This window comes from Dipodomys merriami, unplaced genomic scaffold (genome assembly GCF_024711535.1).
Source record: "Dipodomys merriami isolate MVZ:Mamm:240054 unplaced genomic scaffold, mDipMer1.0.p SCAF_265, whole genome shotgun sequence".
Taxonomy (NCBI): Eukaryota; Metazoa; Chordata; class Mammalia; order Rodentia; family Heteromyidae; genus Dipodomys; species Dipodomys merriami.
Genome location: NW_027204104.1, coordinates 892,823 through 917,514, shown reverse-complemented (window position 1 = coordinate 917,514; position 24,692 = coordinate 892,823). Strand labels below are relative to the sequence as shown.

Below are 24,692 nucleotides of genomic sequence, written 5' to 3'. Positions count from 1 at the left end.
AGCCTTGAGCTGAAGAGGTGAGGGACAGCGCCCAGGTCCAGATTTCAGGCCCCACGACCGGACACACAAAAAAAAAAAACACCAAAGATCACTTTGTTCCTTGATTTTGTTTTATATTTATATATTTTCATGAAAACAATGTGTACAGTAGTGTGCCCAAATCTGCAGTATGTGGCTTGATGGACTTTTACAATGTGCCTTGATCCCTTCTCCTTCCAGGTCTTTATCAATTTCAGTTTGTTTCCTTTTTTCCCCTAGTCTACCTTTTCAGTAGAGTCTTACTAGAATAATCCTTAATATAATAATCCTTTGGTATTTTAAGCTAACAGTTCCCTTTACGAAAATCTGTTTAACTCTTTTGTATATGATTTGACTTTGAAACATATTGCAAGCTTCTTGTCCCTGTGCTCTTGAGCTCAAGGCGAGCACTCTGCCACTTGAGCTCCAGCGCCACTTCCAGTTTTCTAGTGGTTTTATCTGAGATAAGAGTCTCACCGACTTTCCTTCCTGGACTGGCTTTGAACCTCGATCCTCAGCCTCCTGAGTAGCTAGGATTACAGGCCACTGGCACCGGCACTAGAGGTAGTTTAAAAATAAGATTTTGTTATTATTAAAGTGTTTTGTACAGGGGTTACCATTTCTTAAGTAATGAGTACATTTCTGTTTTGGAACTTTGTCACCTCTTCCTGTTAGCAGTACTTTTGAAAATAACTTAAAATATTTGCCTAACACGTAGTAAGCGTTTGAACAAACTCTTAAAGCTGTTTACTAGCAGAAAGAAGCATATAAACCAACATAATAGTATAAGGATGGAGGGGACAAGTAGAGAAATTAAGGTTCTTAGAACTATTGGTTGATTATTCTGTTATTGTCTTAAACCCTCATTATTATAGATTATGAGTCCAGATTTTCTATTCTGTAATGCTTATACAGATAGATACTAGGGTCAGCTCTTGTATTTGCAGTCAACTTGTTTTCTAATTAAAATGTTTTGTATTTGTCCTCCTCCTCTCTGAGATTAGGACTAAGACCCTGGTAATCTGATACTTTTGCTCATTGGCTTGGTGCTCTACCACCTGAACCACAACTCCAACCCCATGTTTTTGAAATTTCAAATAGAAATGTTATTTAACTCTTGGAACATACTAGTGCTTGGTGACTTGAAAGATTGAAAACTAATAAAGGAACAGGTAACCCCATGTGATTCAGCCATACAATTGAAGTATGTATTCATTATACATTTCAGAGTGGGAAGTGTTGCTTTAAACTTTTGTTAATGTCAGCTTTTACATTACTCTGTTTATGCTTTCTAGAATGTCATTTAGAATTGTGAAGTAGATTGACATTCTTTTTTTAAATAATTTTTTATTGTGAAGATACTGTACAGAGGGGTTACAATCACATGAGCAAAGTAATAAGTACATTTCTTACCAAGCATTATTGCTTCCTCCTTTGTTTTCCCCCTACCATCCCTTCCCTCCCACCTATACAACCTCCCCCTCCCAAATTGTAAAGTTCATTTTCTTTTTTTGGGGGGGGAGGTCCGGTCATGGGGCCTGAACTCTGGGCCTGGGCACTGTCCCTCAGCTCTTCAGCTCAAGCCTAGCGCTCTACCACTTGAGCCACAGTGCCACTTCCGGCTTTTTTCTTTTTGCTTATGTGGTGCTGAGGAATCGAACCCAGGCCTCATGCATGCAAGGCAAGTGCTCTACCACTGAGCCACCTTCCTAGCCCTTAAAGTTTGTTTTTTGACATAGCATCTTGTACATGTCATTGTTGCAATGGGTCAACCTGTATCCCTGTTTAAACAATTTATTTTTTCCCTTCTGCTTCCCAAATTATACCAACATCAAATTCAGTGAAAATGGGTTATACCTTGGGGGAGGGACATAGAAAAAAACAAAAAAAAATCATGTGGTACCTTATAAATACGTTACAAACAATAGCAAGAAAGAAAAAAAAACCACTTGATTCCTTATCTTGGTGTTCATTTCACTTAATATCATCTTATTTGACCTTTTCTGCTTGTCTCAGATATATAGTAGTTATAGCAAATAAGGAAAACCAATGGGACATATGTTTCTTTGAACCTGGCTTGCTTCACTTATTTTTTTTTCTTTTTTTGGGGTTCGGTCATGGGGCCTCAACTATGGATGGGCCTGGCAGCTGTCCCTCAGCTCTTCAGCTTAAGGCTATCGCTCTACCACTTGAGCCACAGCGCCACTGCCAGCTTTTTTCTTATGTGGTACTGAGGAATCAAACCCAGGGCCTCATGCATACAAGGCAAGCGCTCTACCCCTGAGCCACCTTCCCAGCCCCTAATATAATTTTTTTCCAAGTCTTTCCATTTCCTAACAAATGGGGCAGTGTCATTCTTGCTGATAGAAGCATAGAATTCCATTTTATATATAACACATTTTTTTGATCCATTCATCTACTGAGGGGCATCTCGGTTGGTTCCATATATTACCTATGGTAAATAATGCTGTAATAAACATAGTTGGGCTGGTAGCATGGTCTTGTTTGTGATCATTTGAGTAAATGCCCAAAAGTGGGATTGCTGGGTCATAGTGGAGCTCTTCGTGGAGTCTTTTGAGGAATCTCCATAGTACTTTCCAAAGTGGTTGAACAAGTTTACACTCCCACCAACTATGGAGTAGGATTCTCTTCTGTCCACATCCCCTCCAGCATCTGTTGGTATTAGAGGTCTTGATTATAGCCATTCTAAATGGGGTGACGTGGTATTTCAATGTTGTTTTGATTTGCATTTCTTCTATGGCTACAGAGGTTGAGCATTTCTTCATGTAGATTTTGACATTCTTTATGTGAAATACTTGGATTAAGATAAGTTTAAGAATTGAGAATTTGGGGATTTGAGGAAGTTAATGGTGGTACATATTCCATGTGTTTTGCTACTGCTAGCATGGCACATAACTTTCTGTAGAGAAATTATAGAAACATGACTGCGTAAAAGAAATGACTGAATTAGCTTTGGTTTTGCAACAAAGTGAATTTGAAAAAGACACCTTTGTTTTATGGAACTACTTAGGTTTCAGAGTTGGGAATAAGATTTGGAACCTGTAAAATGTCTGATTTTATATCTTCAGCTGTCTTGAATGTGTTATCAACTTATTCAGATGTGTTGAAGTGTATATGACTGAATGATGGTAATTTTTTTTTAATGTTTCTTTTAGGTAGATGAAGTTACTGATGGAGCTGTAAAACTACCTACAAACTACCCATTTTCTTTTTTGGAACTCATGAGACGTAAGTCCTGTTAGCTTTTCGATGCAAATTAGAAGTTTCAGGATTGTGCATAAAATGAAAAAGTAGAAATTAATTTAAAGAGGAATAGGAAAGAAATACAAAACTTTAAAATTATGTTTGAACTTTAGAATAAATTTTCAAGCTACCTCTTTGTGTTGAGGAAGCACTATGTATGTTTTACTTTTAGATAGTAAAGGCACTGTAGGTTTAATTTTGATTGAAAGTTTAATTTTCTTAATCAGGGAAGGAAGCAAAAGAATGGTGGAAAGTTTGTATGGGAAGTTTTTACAGGACATTCAATATTTCTGTTCAGTAAAATTACATGGACTTTCTTCTCACCCCCCCCCCATTCTGGGATTTGAATTCAGTGTCCTGTACTTGGTAGGCAGGTGCTCTACCACTGAGTCATGCCTCTGGCCCAACTAAGTGATTTCTTCTTTTTTATGTCAGATATGGGGCTTGAACTCTGGGCCTAAACTCTGTCCCTGTGCTCTTCAGCTCAAGGCTGGCATTCTACCGCTTAAGCCACAGTGCCACTTCCGGTTTTCTAGTGGTTTATTGGAGATAAGAGTCTCACAGAGTTTCCTGCCTGGGCTGGCTTTGAACCTCTATCCTCAGATCTCTGTGTCCTGAGTAGCTAGGATTACAGGCGTGAGCCACCAGTGCCTGGCCCAACTAAGTGATTTCCATAAGGATTATTTTATATTATGCTTTAGGCCTTAGGCTATATTGTACAAAATACGAGAAGATGAAATCTGGACAGTTCCTTTGAGTGTACTAGAGGCTTATGGGTAGTAGAGCCATTCTGATTTGTTCTACTGTCCCTAGTGGATATGGGCACAAACTGATTTGGTGAGACAATTTTAATTTTTCAAAAATTAGCTGAAAATTGAGCTGTTACTTTTATATGCATAAGATTTTCTGGGAGCTATCTCATGGGTTTCCAATGATTATATTTGTATATACCTATCATTTAGTAGCCTTCTAAGTACTATATAATTTGACTGGTTTTGAACTTAAAATAATTTCTGTAGCTTAGGCTTGCTTATTTGGGATGAAGAGAAACAAAGCTTGGTATTCCTCTTCTAATTATAATTATATTCCTAGAAATGGCTACAATGACAATGTCTGATTTAATGTTTCTTAGCAACCAGCTTTCAGTTATTAATGTGTATGTGTGGTACTGAGGTTTGAACTCAGCCTCATGCTTACTAATCAATTATCCTTCAGCCCTTTTAAATTCTGGTTGTTTTTGGAAAGGGGGTTGTATTTTTGCCTCAGGCTAGTCTTGGACTACAGTCCTACCTGCCCCTCCAGTAACTAGGATTATAATCCTGTACCATTATCCTAGCTCTCACATAATTTTTTCAACAGTTATGTTTTGCTGTGATAATATACACAAAATGTATACCACTAAGTTGATTTTAATAGGAATTTCATTAGATTTTAGCAGTTTCTTGTATTCATGATCATTCCATTCTCTTCAGTTCTAAACAACCACTAATCTACACGGTTGAATCACCATTTCTGGCCATTTCATGTTAGTGGTATTATAAAATACCACAAATTATTATTTTTTTGAAACTTAAAAAATTGTCTTTAGTTGTACAAAGGGATTTCAATTCAAGAAATTGATAAATTTGTAAGTACAATGCATCTTTTTTGTGGGGGGCGCCTGAACTCTGGGCCTGGGTGCTCTCCCTCAGCTCTTCAGCTCAAGGCTAGCACTCTACCACTTGAGCCACAGTGCCACTTCGGTTTTTTTCTTTTTGATTATGTGGTGCTGAGGAATTGAACCTAGGGCCTCATGCATGCAAGCAAACGCTCTACCACTGAGCCACCTTCCCAGCCCCTAAAGAAACATTTCTTAGGGCTTATCCAAGACTTTCTGAGTCAGTCTGTATGCTATGGAGTTCAACAATCTAACGAGCCTTGGGGATGATCCTGAGCCATACCAAATTTACAAATACTGTATTAAATGTAGCTGGCATTAGTTGAATTTTCTTTGGAGGGGAAGGGAGGCAGTTTGGGGCTTGAACTCAGGGCCTGGGCACTGTCCCTTAGCTTTTTTGTTTAAGACTAGCACCCTACAGTCACTAGAGCCACAGCGCTAATTCTTGCTTTTTTGTTTATGTGGTACTGAGGAATCAAACCCAAGGCATCATGGCATGCTAGGCACGCACTCTACCACTAAGCTACGTTCCCAGTCTCCAATTTTTTATTTTTGTAACTTTAAAAAATTCTTTCTGAGTGGGCTGGGAAGGTGGCTCAGAGTTCAGGCCCCATGACCAGACCTCCCCCCCAAAAAAAAAATTACTTCTGATTTCTCTGATTTTAAGACATTTTGTAAAATATTTATATACACGTATGTATATATATACACATTCTTACAGTTTTATAGGGCACTTGTGTAGACCATTGTTACTTCTTTTTTTTTTTAACAGTCTTGGAGATCCAATGAGATCCTAGTTCATACAAGGCAACTGCTCCTTCAGTGAGCTAAAACCTCCAGCATTAGGTTACTATTTTAAATTTAAAAGTGACTATTCTTTCCCCAACATTAAAAAATGGAGAACTTTTATTTTCAATGCTGAAGATTAAACCTAGGGTCTTGAACTTGCTGAGCAGTGTTACCACTTGGAAGCATATGTAGCCCAAAGTCTGTATTTAAATCACAGCATTACACTGGGTACCTAAACTTATTAGGTATTACTTGGTTAATTAGGTATTAAGATGGTTAAGGGGGAAAATGAGGCTATTAATAATCAAGAAATTAATGCCTGGGAAGGTAGCTCAGTGGTAGAGTCCTTGCCTGCACGAGGCCCTGGGTTCCTCAGCACCACTTAAGCACCACATAAGCAAAAAAAGCTGGAAGTGGCGCTGTGGTTCAAACGGTAGAACGCTACCCTTGAACTGAAGAGCTGAGGGACAACGCCCAGGCCCAGAGTTCAGGCCCATGACTGACCAAAATAAACAAATTAAGATATATTCAAATTTAAAAATACCTGCTTTAATAGCTAGGATATGGAAACAACCTAGATGCCCCACCACAGATGAATGGATCCAAAAATTCTGGTATCTATACACAATGGAATATTATGCAGCCATTAGAAATGACAAAATAATGGCATTTGCAGGGAAATGGATGGAGCTAGAAGGAATCATGTTGAGCGAGGTAAGCCAAGAAAGAAGAGACAAATGGTACATGGTCTCCCTGATAAACGGATGCTAAATCCAAAACGTTAGGCGATATGACAAAACTAGCAGGGCTTAAGAAACAAAGAACTCCCACTCATCTGGTTGAACCACTACTAAATATCCCCATGCTGCTGATCACATATATGGTATATAACATATGAACACCGTTATATGTTACAGACTGTGATAGACAATTTGCTCCAGGAAAGTTAGAATGAACTTGTGACTTTAAATGAACATCATTATTCCACAATACTGTGAATTTCAGAAATTATTTAATCACTTAATCAAAATTTAAAAAAAAAGAACCTCGGGGAAGGGAGGGAGGGGAGGATGGTAGGGGGAAAACAATGGAGAGGGTAACAATGTTCAAGAAGAAGTGTACTCAATACCTCACTCATGTAACTGTAACTCTCTGTATAGTACCTTTACAATAATAATAATTAAAAAAAACCTGCTTTAAGCTGGGTGCCGGTGGCTCACAACTGTAATCCTAGCTACTCAGGAGGCTGAGATCTGAGAATCGTGGTTCAAAGCCAGCCCAGGCATGCAAATCCGTGAAAATCTTTTTTTTTGGGAGGAGGGGGGGTCAGGTCGTGGGGCCTGAACTCTGGGCTTGGGCGCTGTTCCTCAGCTCTTCAGCTCAAGGCTAGTGCCACATCGCTACTTCTGGCTTTTTTTCTTTTTGCTTATGTGGTGCTCAGGAATCAAACACATTGCCTCATGCATTGCAAGGCAAGTGCTCTACCACTGAGCCACCTTCCCAGCCCCAAGTCTGTGAAAATCTTATCTCCAATAAACCACAAAAACTGGAAGTGGCACTGTAGCTTAAGTGGTAGAGCTCTAGCCTTGAGTTGAAGAGCTGAGGGACAGCGCCCAAGCCCTGAGTTCAAGCCCCACGACCTCCCCCCCCCGAAAAAAAAATAAAACTACCTGTTTCATAAAAATTTAGTGGCATTTTTATTTCAAAGTATACTTTAATGTTTTTGATCTTCAGTGTTTTTTTTTTTTTGTTTTTTTTTTGCTAGTCCTAGAGCTTGAACTGAGGGCCGGGGTGTTCTATTCAAGGTTAGCAGCACTCTACCAGTTGAGCCATAGATTCATTTCTGGAGGTCAGAGTTTTATAGACTTGCCTGCTGGTCTGGCTTCAAATTGTGATCCTCCGCTCTCATCCTCTCAGCTTACTTAGTAACCAGGATTATAGGCAGGAGCCACTGGTGCCCAGCTATTATCAGTGTTCTTTTAAGTATACCATTTACATTTGCAAAGTCAGTACCTCCCAAAAGCTTGGAGAGTAAAGTCATGGGTTGATGATGAATTTGCTTTGTAACACTTGACACAGGATTTAATACAAGTCGATTACAGCAGTCACATTTGCCTATTTTATGTGACTTTCAGCAAATTCCTTACATTTGTGTCTTTCTGAATTTGTAAAATAGGGATTTCATCTATCTTAGAACTTTAGGACACAGCTAAGGTGCTTTCATAAATAATTACTTAGACTAATGCTAAGTATGTGTTGAATAAAATGCCAGTAAGAACTGTATGGCTTTGAAAGGCTTGTTTTGGGAGCAATACTTGCTGGGATTTATAAATTAATAGTAACATTGCATATATTTTTTTCTAAGGCTGTTATTGTAGTGTTACTAAGTTTAGATCAGCTCAGTTTGAATTTTGCTGACTAGTTTTGCTAATTGAGAGAATGTCTTCGAACTCTCCAAACTCTTGAAAATTTAGTCATACTTTGCTGCTTTTATCTCTTATTAATGTTCAACTTTAGAAACTTAAAAAATACTATATAGTGTATGTAGTGTATAGTATGCATATAATTTTTTTTAAATTTTTTATTGTGAAGATACTATAAAGAGGGTTACAGTTACATGAGCAAGGGAGCGAGTACACTTCCTATTGAGCATTGCTACACCCTCCATTGTTTTCCCGCTAGCATCCCTCATCTCCCTAACTTCCCCGAGGTTCTTTTTTTTTTAATTGTGATTAAGTGATTACATAATTTCCCAAATTTCACAGTATTGTGGAATAATGATGCTCATTTAAAGTCACAAGTTCATTCTAACTTTCCTGGAGCAAATTGTCTATCGTGGTCTATAACATATAACGGTGTACACATATGCATATAATTTTTAATTACTGTAAATTTACAGAGATTTCATAGTTGTATTTTCATACATGCATATAATATACATTGTTGAAATTATGTTCATTTTTTTTGGGAGAGGGTTAGTTGTGGGAATTGAACTCTGGGCCTGGGCTCTGTCCCTTAGCTCTTCAACTCAAGGCTAGTGATCTGCCACTGGACCCACCGTGTTACTCCAATTTTTTGCTGATTTATTGGAGATTAGAGTCTCAATATACTTTCTGGCCTGGGCTGGCTTTGAACTGTAATCCTCAGATCTCAGCCTCCTGAGTATCTAGGATTACAGGCATAGCCACTGGCACCCAGCTTGTCCTTTCTCCTTCTGCTGGTCGTCTTTCCCCATCATTCTACCTTTTACTGTCATAGCATCTATTTATTTATTGAGCCAAGCCTGGGCCTTCACTCAGGGCTTGGGCACTGTCTCTGATTTTTCTCTCTCTCTCTCTCTCTTTTTTTTTTTTTTTTGCTCATGGCTTGTACTTTACCGTTTGAGCTGTAGTTCCACTTTGGAATTTTTGGCAGTTAAAAGTCTCATGATCCTCAGCTCTTACCCAACATGTTAGGATTACAGGTATGAATCACTCCTGCCTGACTTGTTATAAAATTTTAGTAAACATCCTTTTTAAGCTTTGTTTCATATTTTGTGATTTTATAATAGGTAAATGAAGCAGCAAGTTAGAGTTGATAAGTTGAAAATGAAACGTTTTGTTTAGAAAATACTACTTAATAAAGATAAATGACTTGATCTTGATGTCCTTGTGTCTGATAGGCCTTCATATTTTGATTATGGCCCCTTTGGTTTGACTTAAAAGTTCTAAGTTTGGGCTGGGAAGATGGCTCAGTGGTAGAGTGCTTGCCTTGCATGCCTGAGGCCCTAGGTTCGATTCCCTAGTACCACATAAGCAAAAAGAAAAAAGCCGGAAGTGGCACTATGGCTCAAGTGCAGCGCCCAGGCTCAGAGTTCAGGCCCTATGACTGGACCCAAAAAAAAAAAAAAGTTCTAAGTTTGTGGTGACTTTGTGTGGGCTTTCTTATGGGCATCCATACTGTTTAGTAAAAAGGTAAAATCTGAGACATAACTGCTTTTCTATATATTTGCAAAAGAACTTCAATCCACATAAGTTTACTGTTAGATTTGGAATTTACTGCTTAATTTTCTCATTGCTTTTAAAAAGCAAATAATAAAAGGAAAGTTCTACAATTTAACCACTAAAGAGAAAGAATAATATTTTTATATTTTAGAATTTCTAAACCTGTTGTGTTCTGATTTTTTTTCCTCTGAACTTTCACAATTTTCCTTCCTTCATTCCTTCCTTTCTCTCTCCCTTTCCTCTCTCCCTCCCCTCTCTTCTTTCTTTCTTCCCTTTCCTCCCTTCTTTCCTCCCTTTAATCTCTTTCTCGAGCTGGTACCAGTACTTGAACTCAGGGCCTAGGCATTTTCCTTTAGTGTTTTTGTTTTTGGTGCAAGGCTGGTGCTCTTATACTTGAGCCACAGTTTCACTTCTGCCTTTTTGATAGTTAATTGTAGATAAGTGTTTCATGGCCTTTTCTGCTTGAGCTGGGTTCTAACCATGAACCTCAGATCTCAGCCTCCTGAATAGCTAAATTACAGGTGTGATCCATGGGTTCCTGGCTTCACAATTTTTTTGTATTTGCTATCAAAATGTAATTAGATTATGTCCTATTTCCATTTTGCATATAAAACACTTTTTGTAGGCCATTTGAAAATGGAACATTTCTAAGAGAAAACCATAGCCACAGCCACCATAAGATGTTCCTTGGTAACTAGCGGTGCGGTCTCTAGGCTAATTTATGTACTATTCAGGAATCTTAGGGGATTGTATCCCCATGGAGAGTTATTTTGTTCATCAGCTTTGTTTTTGACTTATCAGTCTTGAGCATATTCTTTACCCCACCTATACTTCGAATTGATTGTGAAGATCAAACATTGAGCAGTATATTTACTGTTACAATATTTATTTTATTTTTTTGTGTGTGCTGATGCTGAATATTGAATTCAAGGTCTTATACTCTTGCTTGGCTTTTTCAGTGGCCTGGTGTGTGCTACTACTTGAGCTACATCTGCACTTCCAGGATTTTTCTCGTTAATCAGAGAGTCCCTTGGACTTTTCTGCCTGGCTGGCTTCAAATCAACATCAGACTGAGCCTCCTGAGTAGCTAGATTACAGGCATGAGCCACTGGTCCCAGACTCTTAAAATATTGCAGCCTCCTGGCTACTTAGGAGAACTGAGATCTGAGTATCTTGGTTTGAAGCCCAAAGAAAAGTGCTTGGGAATCCCAATTAACCATCAGAAAAGCAGATTGGAGTGTGTGACTCAAGTGATGGAACACCAGCTGTGAGCAGAAAAAAGACAGCAAGAGTATGAAGCCTTGCCTTGAGTTCAAGCCCTCACTATTGGCACAGAAAAAGTGCTCAAACAATAGATTGATAGGTCCATTTAGCAAAATGTATTAAATAATTACTGGCATGAAAATGTGTTCATATTTAATTAGAAGTATATAATGATGTTTAAATTAGGTACTTTCTGTTTTTTCACAGTACTAGAGTTTGAGCTTGAGCTTTGAGGCATTGAGCCTGGTTCGTTTGCTTGGCTGGTTCTCTACCACTTGAACCATGCTTCCAGATCATCTCTGCTGGTTATTCAGACTTGGTGATTTTTTTTCTCCCCAGCCTGGCTTTGTCCAGTTTGGGGGAGAAGTTTTTTTTTTTTTTTTTCGTTCGTGGGGCTTGAACTCTGGGCCTGAAAAGCCTGTTCAATTAAACTGAATGAGACCAGGTGCTGGTGATTCCTGCCTCTAATAGCCACATGAGGCTGAGATCTGAGAATTGAGGTTCTTAGCCAGTCTGGGCAGAAAAGTTCATGAGAATCCCATTTTCAGTAAACAGTGGAGCTATGCCTCAAGTGGTCTAAAGCTGTAGCATTGGGCACAAAAGTTCAGGGACAGTGCCCAGGCTCTGAGTTCAAGGCCCAGGATCTGTACCAAAAAAAAAGTTCATGTAAATGAGTTGGTGTTATGGATCTAGGAACTCATTACTGAATTAATAAAGTATATCAGATTGACATGTAGTTCTGTGGTTTAGTGCTTGACTTGTTTCTGTGAGACCTGGATGCAATCCTTAGTACTGTAAACGAAAAAAAAAAAAAAAAAACAGTAGTATTTGGAATAAAATATAGCCTACTTTATCCCTACCTCTAAACAGAAAACATTTATTGTTCTGCAAAGAAATGGAACCTAAAAATATTTTAGAAGCCAGGTGGCTGGTGTTTCACACCTATACTCCTAGCTATTCAGCCTGAGATATGAGGATCAAATTTCTAAGACAGCCTGGAAGAAAAGTCTGTGTGGCTCTCTTGTGTTCCAAGCTGGAAGTGGAACTATGGCTGTAGTAGAGTGACTGTAGCCTTAAGTAAAAAAGCTAAGCAATAGTGGGAGGCTCTGACTTCAAGCCCAAATATCTGTATACATACTTCCCCCAAAAAGACTTTTCCAACATTTGTTCTGCCAGTACTTAGAGCCTTCTCATGTGTTGGTAAGATTGTGTTCATTGAAATGAATTCATCAGACTTTATATCCTTGTCTTCCCTTTAATTTGTATTTTATGAAATGCATCATATAATAGTGTTATTTTAGTAATGCGCTATGTATATATTTATTTGAGGTTGCATTGCACTTATTATCTTCTGTTTTAGTGCTTTTTTAGGACCAAAGGATATATTTACTTACTCAGAAAATAAGGAAAAGTATGGCAAACCAAATAAATAAAAAGGTTTCAATGAAGGCTTATGGGAGATAGATAACAATCCAAAAGTGAAATTTTCAAGTGTACAGGTGAGTCATTGGATACCCACTTAGTTTAGTATTATTTATTCAGTCTTGGAGGAAAAAATACCATCATAGCTAGAGGAAAATAAGATGGCATTTAAGACTCTTAGTAATTTTGGATTAAATTGTGTTCTTATTTATGGAATAAACTTTGACTTTTTATGTCTAGATGAACTACTGAAATTATTATACTGCTAATGAGACCTCAGAAAACTGAGAAATGCTTGGTTATTTACTCCTAAGAATAAAGTTTAATATATTAGATTTAAAGCCATATATACTGTCTTTTTTTTCTTTCTTTCTTTATTTTTTGTCAGTTGTGGGACTTGAACTCTGGGTCTGTGCACCATCCCTGAGCTCTTCAGCTTAACGCTAGAGCTCTACCACTTGAGCCACAGCACCACTTCCAGTTTTCTGGTAGTTAATTGGTGATAGAGTGTCAGGGACTTCCCTTGCCCAGGCTGGCTTTGAATCTCGATCCTCAGATCTCAGCCTCTTGAGTAGCTAGGATTACAGGCGTGAGCCACCAGTGCCTGGCTTCTACTATATTAGCTCTCAGACATTTCCATACATGCATACAAATCGTTGAAAATAAGTTTTATTCTATTTTCATACATGTGTAAAGTACTTAATTTGCCCTCTCCTTGGCCCTCTTCCCTCCTGCTAGTACCTGATCACCCAGAAGAGCCTATATTACTTTCCTATCATTCATTTTTTTAAGTGTGTATTACACAAAGGAATTTTGCCATGTTATTTCACATATATACATATATGCTATGTTCAGTTCAGGATATTTTTTTGGAGGGGTCAGTTGTGGGGCTTGAACTCTGGACTTGGGTGCTGTCTCTGCGCTCTTCAGCTCAAGGTGACAGACCGGGGGGTTGTGTGTGTGTGTGTGTGTTATGTGGTGAGTGTGCGAGTGTGAGTGTGGGTGGTGGGTGGTATGTGTGAGCGTGAGTGGTGTGTGTGATGTGATTGAGTGTGTGTGTGGTGTGTGTGGTATGATTGAGTGACTGAGCGTGTGTGGTGTGTGTGTGGTGTGGTATGAGTGTGAGCATGTGGTGTGAGTGTGGTGTATGTGGTGTGAGTGGTGTGATTGTGAGCAAGCATGTGTGGTGTGTGTGATTGAGTGTGAGTGTGGTGTGTGTGGTGTGATTAAGTGAGTGAGCATGTAGTGTGTGGTACTTTTGGTGTGTGGTGAGTGTGAGCGTGAGTGGTGTGGTATGACTGTGTGGTGTGAGTTTGGTATGACTGAGTGTGGTGTGAGTGCTGTAGGTGTGGTGTGGTGTGATCGTGTGTGGTGTATGTGAGTGAGCATGTATGGTGTGTGTTGTGTGGTGTATGAGCATGTGTGGTGTGTGGGTGGTGTGATTTGAGTGAGCGTGTGTAGTGTGATTGTGAGTGTGAACATATGTGGTGTGAGTAAAATGGGTGGTGTGATTGAGTGTTAGCATGTGTGGTGTGTGTTGTGAGTGGTGTATGGTGTGTGAGTGAGCGTGTGTGTGGTGTAATTGACTGTGAGCGTGTGGTGTGTGTGGTGTGATTGAATGAGCGTGTGTGGTGTGTGGTGTGTGGAGTGTGACCGTGTGGGGTGTGTGTGATTGTGTGTGTGGTGTTAGTGTGAGTCATTCCATTGTCCTAGGTGCTGGGTGTGAATGTTGCCTTATGCTCCCGGCCGCTCTTCCATGGCTCTTCAGGGAGCAGAGCACAGAGCTTGTGGGTCACCTGCTGCTCTGCGCGGGGCCGGGGTCGTAGGGTCGCTGGGTCACGGGGATCAGCGGGGCCAGCCGGGCTGAGGGTTGGCAGGCCCAGCCTGGCCTTGGCTCCCACCCTGACTGCACCCAACGCCCACCACTCCGTGGTCCCCGCGGTCCTGGAGGCAGAGGTTGGAGGCTCTCAGTTGGAGGCAGTCTGGACCAACTTCACCCTCATCTCAGAGAGACTGGTGAGGAGGGCACCTGGCACAGCAGGGAGGCTGGGTGGGGCCCTGTGCCTGGTGGGGGAGCTGCCTGGCCAGGCTCTGGGCCCGCCGCCCCCCTGGACAGGGCAGCAGGTGCTGCTCCGCAGGTGGCCACTTGAGGGCGCTGTCTCCCCAGCCTGCAGAGCCGACAGAGGCCTTGTGCAGCCAGGATCCCATTAGTGGTGGAGGGGTGTCTGGTCCAGCTGGAGGGCGGCCCAGGTCAGGGGGTGACTGGCCAGCCGGGAGTGGGGAGGCCCACACGGTGGGGATGGAAGGGTGCGGTGGGAGCAGTGGGGGGTGTAGTGGGGGCGAGGTGTAGGGGGAGGTTCAGGGTGCAGCATGGGAGTTCTGCCCCTGATGACTTTCTTCTCTGCATAGCACCTGATGCCTGGCATTTCCTCAAATCATCTTCACAACACATAGGAGGTGGGCACCTCTGCAGCCCTATCTTTTTACACAAGAAGTTAAGTAATTCAGCATCAGGTAATCACGTGAACTGGCATTGACTTCAGGTCTGCCAGAGTTGGAGAACTTCGTCCCTTTGTTCCAAAGGAAATTGGACTATCTGTCTCCAGAATGTGGCTTTGCTCTGTTAAATGGCCCCAGGACTGGGAAGGTGGCTCAGTGGTAGAGCGCTTGCCTTGCATGCCTGAGGCCCTGGGTTCGATTACTCAGCAACACATAAGCAAAAAGAAAAAAGCCGGAAGTGGCGCTGTGGCTCAAGTGATAGAGTGCTAGCCTTGAGCTGAAGGGCTGAGGGACAGTACCCAGGCCCAGAGTTCAGGCCCCATGACTGGACCCCCCCAAAAAAATCACCCCAATAAAGCTGTTGTCTTCACTTGAAAGGTTGGGGAATCAGGAGATACTTTAGGTGGGGCATAAAAGCCTGTGCAAACATAAAAGATCAACATTCTATTGTTGATATATATCATAGTAAGGACATTTTAAATGCAATGCAAACATAACACAGATTCCCTGCTGATGTTTCTAACTTAGTAATTTGTGAGTTCGACTTCTGAGCAGATCTTCATTGAGACACTTGAGTCATAGAGAAAAAATAACACTTGGCTTTGGAGTTCATCAACTTGGAAATTTTTTTTATATTTTTTTATTGTGAAAATACTGTACAGAGGGGTTACAATTACATGGGCAAGATAATGAGTACATTTATTATCAAGCATTGTAGCCTCCTCCTTTGTTTCCCCTTCCCATCCCTTCACATCCCCCCTTCCCCCAATCCTCCCCTCCCCCTCCCCACCGAAGTTGTAAAGTTCGTTTTCGACATGACAACTTGTACTTCTCATTGTTGCAATGGGTCCACCTGTATCCTCGTTTAAATGACTTGTTTTTCCCTTTCCCCTCCACAAATTATACCGACATCAAATACAGTGAAAGTAGGGGTTATAAAATGGGGGAGGGACATAAAAAGCAACAAAGAAATAATCTTATAAATGCGTTAGAAACAATCGCATGAAAGAAAACATTTGAATACATATCTTAGGGTTTATTTCCCTAACATTACCTCATCTGACTTTTTCTGCTTGACTCAGACATATACTAGATATTGCAAATAAGGGGAACCATGGGACCTATGTTTCTTTGGGCTTGGCTTACTTCACTTAATATAATTTTCGACTTGGAAATTTTATTATTTTACTTTGTGAAGACAAGGCCTTACACACATGGAAATGAGAAACTAATTCGTATGTGTACAATTAAACAGACACAGTTTGTATGCAAGTGTACACAGATGTATTAACTGAAGTATGGTATTTGCAGGGGAGAATTCGGATGGTAAAATTCCTCAGGAAAACAAACTCATAGTCCAACGAAATGAATACCAGGAAACTGGCACTTTAAAGGTATGAGTAGGTCAAGGGGAGGGAGGGTGGATGAATGAAGAGAGGAAGGCAACCATAATACTTGACATGTATCCTGTGAAACCAAGAATTGAGAACAGGGCTGGTTTTGGGAGAGTTGGGAGAGAATGATGAAGGGGTGGCATGATCAAGGTGCATTGTATTTATAAACTGATGTGTGCCACCACTGATAACAAAACCACAATATAAAAGGGGCAGCGAACACTGGGAGTCATTGGCATAGGTGAGAATTACCTGCCTGACCACTGATAGAACCACACAGGCACTTCAATGGGGAAAGCCATTTCACAGAAATCATCTCAGGGAGACAGTGAATGTTTTGTCTTTATGAGGTATGCAATATTTGGATGTCATAGAAAGGAAGGATTCGAGGCACGAGCAGGGGTGGTGGGGGAGGAATATGCCCGGTCCCTTCCTGTGCTGGTGAGGTGCAGTGGGACAGTAGGGTTGCGGTGGAGGCGTGGGGAGAGGAGGCTAGAGGAGACCTTGAATGTCACATTGAGGATGGGTTTTGTGCTGCAGCAGCAGAGGACAGTCAGGAGCACAGAGGGAAGATTTCCTCGGTGGTGCTGTGGAGGCAGAGACAGGAACCATAATACTAATTAGGCATTCATTGCTAATACGCTCATAGGAGTGGTGGCCAAGAGTAGGATGTGAGAGATGTGGAAAGTCAGTATGAAAGCACAGCTGAGTTACTCAAAGACAAATTTCCAAGTGGGTAATGAGAAAAGGAGAAACTCTCTGACACAAAAATAGAACAAGGTGAAGGAATTTGGTGGGGGCGGGTGGTTAAGAAGGTGCCTATTTTGAGATAACAAACTTGCTTCTGGATGTAATGAGTTTTGATGTGCTGTTAGAATGTGACGTGTAGATGTCCACATATAAAATTGCCAAGTGCAGATATCTGAATTCTGATGATGTGAAGCCCTGGAGTGCCAACGTGAACCGTGAAACCAAGAGCTTCTGAAAAATTCAGGCCCCAAACGCTTTGAGATGTCAAACCTCAACCCGTCACTAAATTATTCACATTTGATTTTGTTCTCATAATGAACAGAGCAAAGAATCCGTTTTTTTCTCACAGATTTTTTTTGAAGTTGGCAAAAATAATGGATTTTTAAGAAGTCATCAATGATCACTGAACTTACTTGGTAGATTCTTTTTTTCTTTTTGGTGAGGAATGACTCACATACTAGAAAGTATAAAATCCAATGGCAAATATACACATGAGTCCCCCTATACGTACCACTCCCATCAGGAAATGGAACGCTTCCAGCACTCCAAAAAGTGCCTCATAAGTTAAGGTCTCTCCAAGATGCTACCTTCCAGAATGACTACCACTTTGAACAATATCCACTTAAGTTATTTTTATGCCTACAGCTCTGTATGAATTGAATCATACAATGATATATCACATACTATATATGATCTTGTATCTGTGATAATATATATCTTTCTTTGGTTAAGATGCATTTTTCTAGTATAGTTCATGGAAACAAATCTGGAGACGTGGATGTAATTTACACTTATTGAGGAACCATGCCACCCTAGTACACCAGGCCATCGGCCGCACATAGGGACTTTGTCTGCATTGGTGTACACACACACACACACACACCACACAGACAGGCTGAAGCACGCACACACACACACACACACACACACACACACACACACACACACACACACACACACCCCACACAGACATAGGCTGAAGGCCCCTAGATGAGGTCATGGCAGACTCAGGCACTGGTTATGACCCAGGTTTTACCCTCTTTTCTCAAGAGTGGGGGGAAGACTCTTACAACTCTCATGTGATCTTCTTAGGTCAAATGAATATTTTTATTTTACCCCCACTCTTGGTGTAGGGACAGGAAAGTTGTTTAGCCTTTGCAAACTGATTTTTTTATCTAAGTGCTGAAAAGTTAGTTTGCTCTTATAATAGCATAAATAAACACTCTTGGAGCGAGAGCTCAGTTTTATTCTTCCCTCTTCAGCAAAGCATTAAAAACAAAATCACCTCCATTCTAAACACAGAAACCTAGAATTACAGGAAGGACATCTCATTTATTTAATAGTGGTAAGGAAAATACTTTATGGAACAAGGACCAAGGACCTTAGATAAGGGGACTAGAGCCACAGCTTCCTGCAGCTGTGCAATGAGTTACAGGCAGGGAGGGAGAGGTGGAGGCCTTGCAATTATGTGCACAGAAACACCTTTCAGTAATCCAGGAGCTCAGGGCTGCCCAGCATGCTTTGTATTAGAGGCTGGGGACACCATATTTCTTTGTATCCTTAGAGTTTCTGTTGCCTTCTGAAACTGATACAACACAAATTGTTTGTGTGTGCGTGTATGTATGAAAGAGGAAGCACTTTAGTTCAAATGAGCACTTAATATTTGTAATTTGATCTAATTTTAATAAATTATATATGGGAAATACTGAATGGGCCACAAAATATTTTATTATTACTATTTTTTAAAATAAAATGTTTTTCTCCATTTCTTCTGTCCCACCTTCAATTTTTTGTTGCTTTTTTTTCTTATGAGCAAGAATTATATCTGCTCAGATTCTCAAAAATTTATCTGCTTTAAAATGTTGAGAACATCAGGTCTCCTGTCAGTAAGCAGACAGGAGAAGTTAGGGAGAAGAGCATTGTTTGGAAAAGAAAACTTAGTCATCCTGTCACCTGAATGCATATTTGTGTACTGCTTAGATATTGCTGCTCCAAGTGATTCTGAACAGCTATTCAAAGGGTGCATTGGTATGTGACATTTCAGAGGGAGATGAAGCTTCAGTCCACAAAAGGACATATATTAATTGGGGATTTTACTTTATTTTGGCACAGAGTTTTTAAAAAAAAAATCACCTGGATGGATTTTAAGATATAGACAACGTTTCAGATCTGGTTTTGGAAGCCTGATTGAGAAAGTTCTTTCTCCCCAGCATTTAGGACAGCATGTTCTCTCTAAAGAAAGCTGTCTATTTTTCTTTTCTTTGATGGACCTTCAGTTTAGAACAGACACAAAGCTGGGAACACAACCCAAGGCAGAAAAAATTCACTCCTATGTACTGTTGGTCAGGTTGACTGTAGGACACAACCTCAAAGGTTATGGATCGGTGGTGGAGCCTTGTCCCTGCGTGAGCATGTTTTCTGGACTTTGGCTGGAGCTGAATTTCTGACTTCTGAAAGGAGGGATGGGTCTGGGTTTCTAGCGGGAACAGCCAATGGGAAGGAAGTAATATTCATTAAGAGTGTCTCAGGCAGGCCACACCAGTAAGGCATGCTGTTAACACACCCTCCTGCACACTGTTCGCCTGTGTTTGAAATCCTTGAAGGATACTGGGGTTACTTTTTTTTTCCAACCAGGAAGAATACATGATTGGATTATTCTTTTTATCCCTTCCTTCCTTCCTTCCTCGCTTCCCTCCCTCCCTCCCTCCCTCACCCATCTCCCCCTCCCCCTGCTGCCCTCCTCTGGAGCTCTTCTTTCCAGCAGGAGCTTGAGAATAAGATTATTATCCAATCAACTCAACAGCAGCCCATGTCAGTGTCCACATGTGCATCTGAGACGAGAAGAGATTCATTTGTGACCTGGAAACTGAAGTCTGCTTAGGTCTGTAAATATGAATAAAGCCCATTCTCCTTAATGATGAAGGTAATCTCCAGTAATTTAATTGTCTTTCTTAACTAGTGGGGATAACCCATTTCTCTCCACCCCCCCTCCTCTCACACAAAAACTATGCTTCTCATAGAGTGATCTTTACAAACACAGGGGAAATATGTCTTTTGGTTAATTGCATTTGAAGGAGCTTCCCCCCCCCCCTTTTTTTCTTTTTTGTATGAGAGACTCTTCTTTCTCCACCACAAATTATGTGTTTTTCTAATAAATATTGTGGTGAGCTGCTTGGGCTCTTATGGGCTAACTGTGGAAGTGGTTGGTGTGTGTGGGATGTACTCCTGGCTTGGGTTAGCTTTGGTGAAAGTTGCTGCTTTGGTTGCTGCTACAGATGAAAGGCAGTTTCTTTCTGTTGCCGTTGTTTGTGGAACTTTGGTGGACCTGGAGTGGATTGTGAGACCCCCCTGCCAGCCCATCCCCTGTGAGCACAGAGCCGTTGTCTCTTTCCATGTGTCATGTGCATTTTCCAAAACATTCAGCCGTGCCTCTAAGAAAGAAGTACAGCATCTTAAGATGGCCTAGGAATGGAGCTGTTTTCTTTTCAATATGGTTTTGGAAAGAAATTATAGATGGAAGGTAGAAATCAAGTTGTACAGAAGGACTTAAGTGTAAGCCAGGAATGCAAAGATTAGACTCACTGGTTTAGTTAGGGCAAATAACTTCACTTTGAATTATTTTCTTCTTTTGAGTGAAAAAAAAAAGTAGATCTGTGTTGAAAGCAGTGTCTGAGGAGACCAGCTTATAACACACAGCAATTGCAGAGACAAGTTAGGTGACACCAAGAACAAGTGTGTCTAGGCAGTCCCTTTAAAAATACCCCAACCTAGGTTATGAAACCACACAGCTTCTTTGAGGAATAACGCATCCAGGGCTAAAGCAGCCTAATTTTATTCAAGGATTTGAAGAGTAAAAAGGGATTTGGTTCTTTAAAAAAAGGAAAAAAGAACAGCCGAGTGAGGATTATTGATCAGTGAGGGATTAAACATTTGCTGGAATACAAAGCATCAGGAATTATCAACATGGACATCACAGTGGCCGGCCATTCAGCACTTGGAAATGCAAACAGCCCAGTTTCCCACTGATCCAATGGCAGCAGCCTGGAGCTCTTGATTCCCTGTGTGTCTACCTTTGTACTCCCTGCCCCTGGACAGGGATGAGGAGATGGGTTAGGGGTGAAAGGAAACTAATCTTGCTCTTTTAACTTCTGTCTGTCTGTCCCTCTTGAGCAGGCCAAGCAGAGACCAGAGAGGGAAAGCACTGGGGAGCCTAGGAGAGGTCCTGAGGTCCAGAGAGGATCAGGAGATCTATCGGGAAACCTCAACTACCACTTCCTCCTGTTGCCAGGGCTGTGGTCCTGTCTGCTTGCCGGCCCGCACCTGCCTCTGTGGTTCACAAGGAAAAGGCACTTGGCACTTGTACAGCCGGCCCGAGGGAGTAGTGCTGAGGCCATCCCGCCCTTTCTGGTTTTGTCTTTTTCTTCCCCCGTCAGGTGCCACTGGCTTTGAACCATGTAATTGCATCAATAAGCCATCTCTGGGATGAGCGGTGTGTGTGTGTGTGTGTGTGTGTGTGTGTGGGTGTGTGTGTGTCTGTGTGTGTGGGGGGGGTGTCTGTGTGTGTGTGTGTGTGTGTGTGTGTCTGTGTGTGTCTGTGTGTGTGTTCTACTGGCAGCCTGGCTCTGCCACCCTGCCTCCTGGAAGGGTTTGCAGGACTGAGGACATTGGTTTGGATCCTGAGGCTGATTTTTATCACCTCTGCATAAGGCTTAGCCTGTGAGGAGGGAAAGTGAGAGGGAGGGAAGAGGAAGTCTGACTTTGCACTTTCAAGAGCATGTGTGATTTTCCAGGATGTACATAATATACATTGAAGCATCTGTGTTGTGGGCTCCCAGGGATTTGCCTGTTCTCAGTGCCGATTCTTTGTGCACCCTGCATACATCCCACCTTTTGGACTGGGGGAGGCAGTGGAGGATGTTGTATAAGAGGACCAGTGTCCTGACCCACGTGCTGACTGGGTTAAAACAGGTGCACAGATACTTCAAGCTCCAGCCCACGTCTCTACCTACCCCTGGGCAGGAAGAGCCTAGGGTCACCGTCTGCCTCTTGGAGACTCAGTTTCCCCATCCACTGGGAAGTTTTTGATAAAGGCCTTTATTTTGGGTGCCACATTCTCATGCTGAGTCTCCTATTGCCTTCTGTTGTCAACTTGAGGAGCCTTTGAAACTTTGGGGGAGACGTTCCCATCTTTTTCTTCCTTCTTCTTTTCCATACATTGGACTGTGTTGCTATTTTCAGGCCACAAGTGATGAGACTGAAATGTAAGTGTCTTGATGTGCCAGGTGGGGACATCAGGCCACCTGGCTCAAAACCTGGAATTCTAGGACATGTTAACTGTCTGAACCACAGAGGTAGAGAGAGCACACACAGGGCCACACTCCCTGACCCGTGAATGTCACAGATGTGGCCGGGCCAGGCCTTGAGACCATGTCAACCCTGGTCCAGAGGAGAAAGGACACACTTCACCCACAGCTCTTTTTAGGGAGCTGGGATTGAGTTCCATCTGTAGAATCGCAAAGTGTTTCTGGGTTCGGAGCCACTCTTTCTCAGACGTCAAGTAAACACACACAAGGTTGCAATGAGGGTTATGCAAGCCTGTATGCTGGGGTTTGACTCAGGACAAGCCCTAAAATGAGCACATTTTGCTCATTTTTGCTGTTCAAAATTTTGGTGATCCTAGGGTTTAAACTCAGAGCCTTGCACTTGTTATACGGATGCTTTGCCACTTGAACCTTGCCTCTATGTTCCTTTGCTTTCTGCCAATGTTGTATGACTGTGTCTGAATCCACCTCCTCTAGGTTCACCGGTGATGTGGGACTCCCGGGCCCATGTCACCGCACTGTTTTTCTCCCCCAGAAACAGTGTCTTGTGGACCTTTCTGCCCGGTCTGTCCTAGAACCTTGATCCTTCTAATGTCAGCCTGCTAAGTAGCTGAGATGATAGGTGCCAGCCACCAGCATGTAGCTGAGGATGTATTGTCCCTCTGTGATCCTACTGAGCCCAAACCTTAGATGCACCCAGTGATTGTGTTGGCGAATTGACATCATCGGATGAGCAGCATATATGGCTTATTTATTGACAGTCGAGGTCCAAGCCCTGACTAGGCCCAAAGCCTTAGCCTCACTCTTGGTCCATGGAGATGGAAGACTATCCAGGCAGATGTGTCTCAAAACAGCAATGCTGCTGAGTTTGGTGTGTGTGGTTGTTTGGGGTGTGTGTGGTTGGGGTATGTGTGGTTGTTTGGGGTGTGTGTAGTTGTTTGGGAAGTGTGTGGTTTGGGATGTGTGTAGTTGTTTGGGATGTGTGTGGTTGTTTGGGATGTTTATGATTGTTTGGGGTGTGTGTGTGTGGTTGTTTGGTGTGTGTGTGTGATTGTTTGCGGGAGTGTGGTTTGGTTTCCTGCTCATCAGCCTTGGTGGGTGCCATCTTCTCCCCTCCCCATAGGATGCTCTCTGCTCACAGTGGTGTGACCTGTACCCCTCTCTATTCTCAGTGTTTAACCTGTACCTCCTCTCTGCTCTTGGTATGACTCTATCCCCTCTCTGCTCTTGGTAGTGTGACTTGTATCCCTTCTCTGTTTTTGGTGTGACCTGTACCCCCTCTCTGCTCTTGGTGTGACCTGTACCCCAGGGCTAATTTAGGCCATTGGGATTTAGAATGCAGTTGGAGATGGGAAGGAGAGGGGACTGGAGAGGGAGGCTGGGAGAAGAGTTCTGGTCCCACACCTGCTCGCTGCTCCTCAGGACACCTCTGTGCACTCCACAGGGCCACTGTGAAGCCTGATGGGGAGGAGCTCTATTCTGGCTGTCCAGGGCCCCGCGGAAGGAAAAGCAAGGGAGGAACGCGCTTGAAAATAACATCGTGACTGTTCATGGGGTAGAGTTCTGCTTTTGCCAGCTTCATTTTTAATGAAAGGATGGAAATGTCCAGAGGCAGGGTGGTGACTAATGGAGTTGCATTGTCCTCTTCTTATTGGAGTTTCAACAGCAGGGCATCCAAGCTCACTCTCTGAGACTGCATTCACGCCAATGTGCAATATGAAATGGAGTTCCTTCCGCATTCACCTCTCTCTAGTCCTGGGCCTGGAGCAGCAACTTAGTCTTCACCTGGTCTGATTTGATGGGATGATTCTCCAGCGCCCACTCCTTTTCTTATGTTGACAGTGGTAGTGGTGGGGGGGGAACACAAATTTACATGACAAAGGACATAGTTCACCTTTTTCACCTGGGAAGTACTTGTGTTTGTTTTCTGGGTAGATAAACTACATTTAAATGGCATGATGGATTAAATAAAGTGTTATCTTTATTTCCTTACCATTGTTAAGGACTAAGTACTTCTGGGTTTTCTTTTTCTTTTTTCTTTTTTACTATCTGGCAGCAAAAATGCCAGCTCAAGTAGAAGTGTGGTTCAAGTGGTAAAATGCCAGCTTTGGAAGAAAACGCTAAGGAAGAGCATGAGGCCACCAGATTGAAGTCTAGGCTTCCAGTCCCAGAGGCAGGCTGTGAGTCACAGCCCATTGGGATCACCCAGCCCAGCACTGCGTAACAGACAGTGAAAGGGTCAGGACATGACTGCCATCATTTTGTTTTTCTTTGCATGCTAGGCTTTGAAGTCAGGGCCATGCCCTTACTAGACAGAAGTTATATCATCTGA

General features: G+C 42.1%; 1 long non-coding RNA gene across 2 annotated transcripts; it reads left to right on the top strand.

Annotated features, from left to right (window-relative positions):
• Positions 1–12,406: 12,406 nt before the first annotated feature.
• Positions 12,407–24,479, top strand: LOC138837177 (uncharacterized). Of its 2 annotated transcripts, XR_011375220.1 has the most exons (6): positions 12,407–12,473; positions 16,207–16,289; positions 19,804–19,920; positions 20,315–20,404; positions 21,213–21,493; positions 23,805–24,479. It is a non-coding gene; the product is annotated as an uncharacterized lncRNA (long non-coding RNA). The 2 variants fall into 2 exon arrangements; XR_011375219.1 differs by lacking the exon at positions 12,407–12,473 and having other exon boundaries at positions 16,157–16,289.
• The last annotated feature ends 213 nt before the right edge of the window (positions 24,480–24,692 follow it).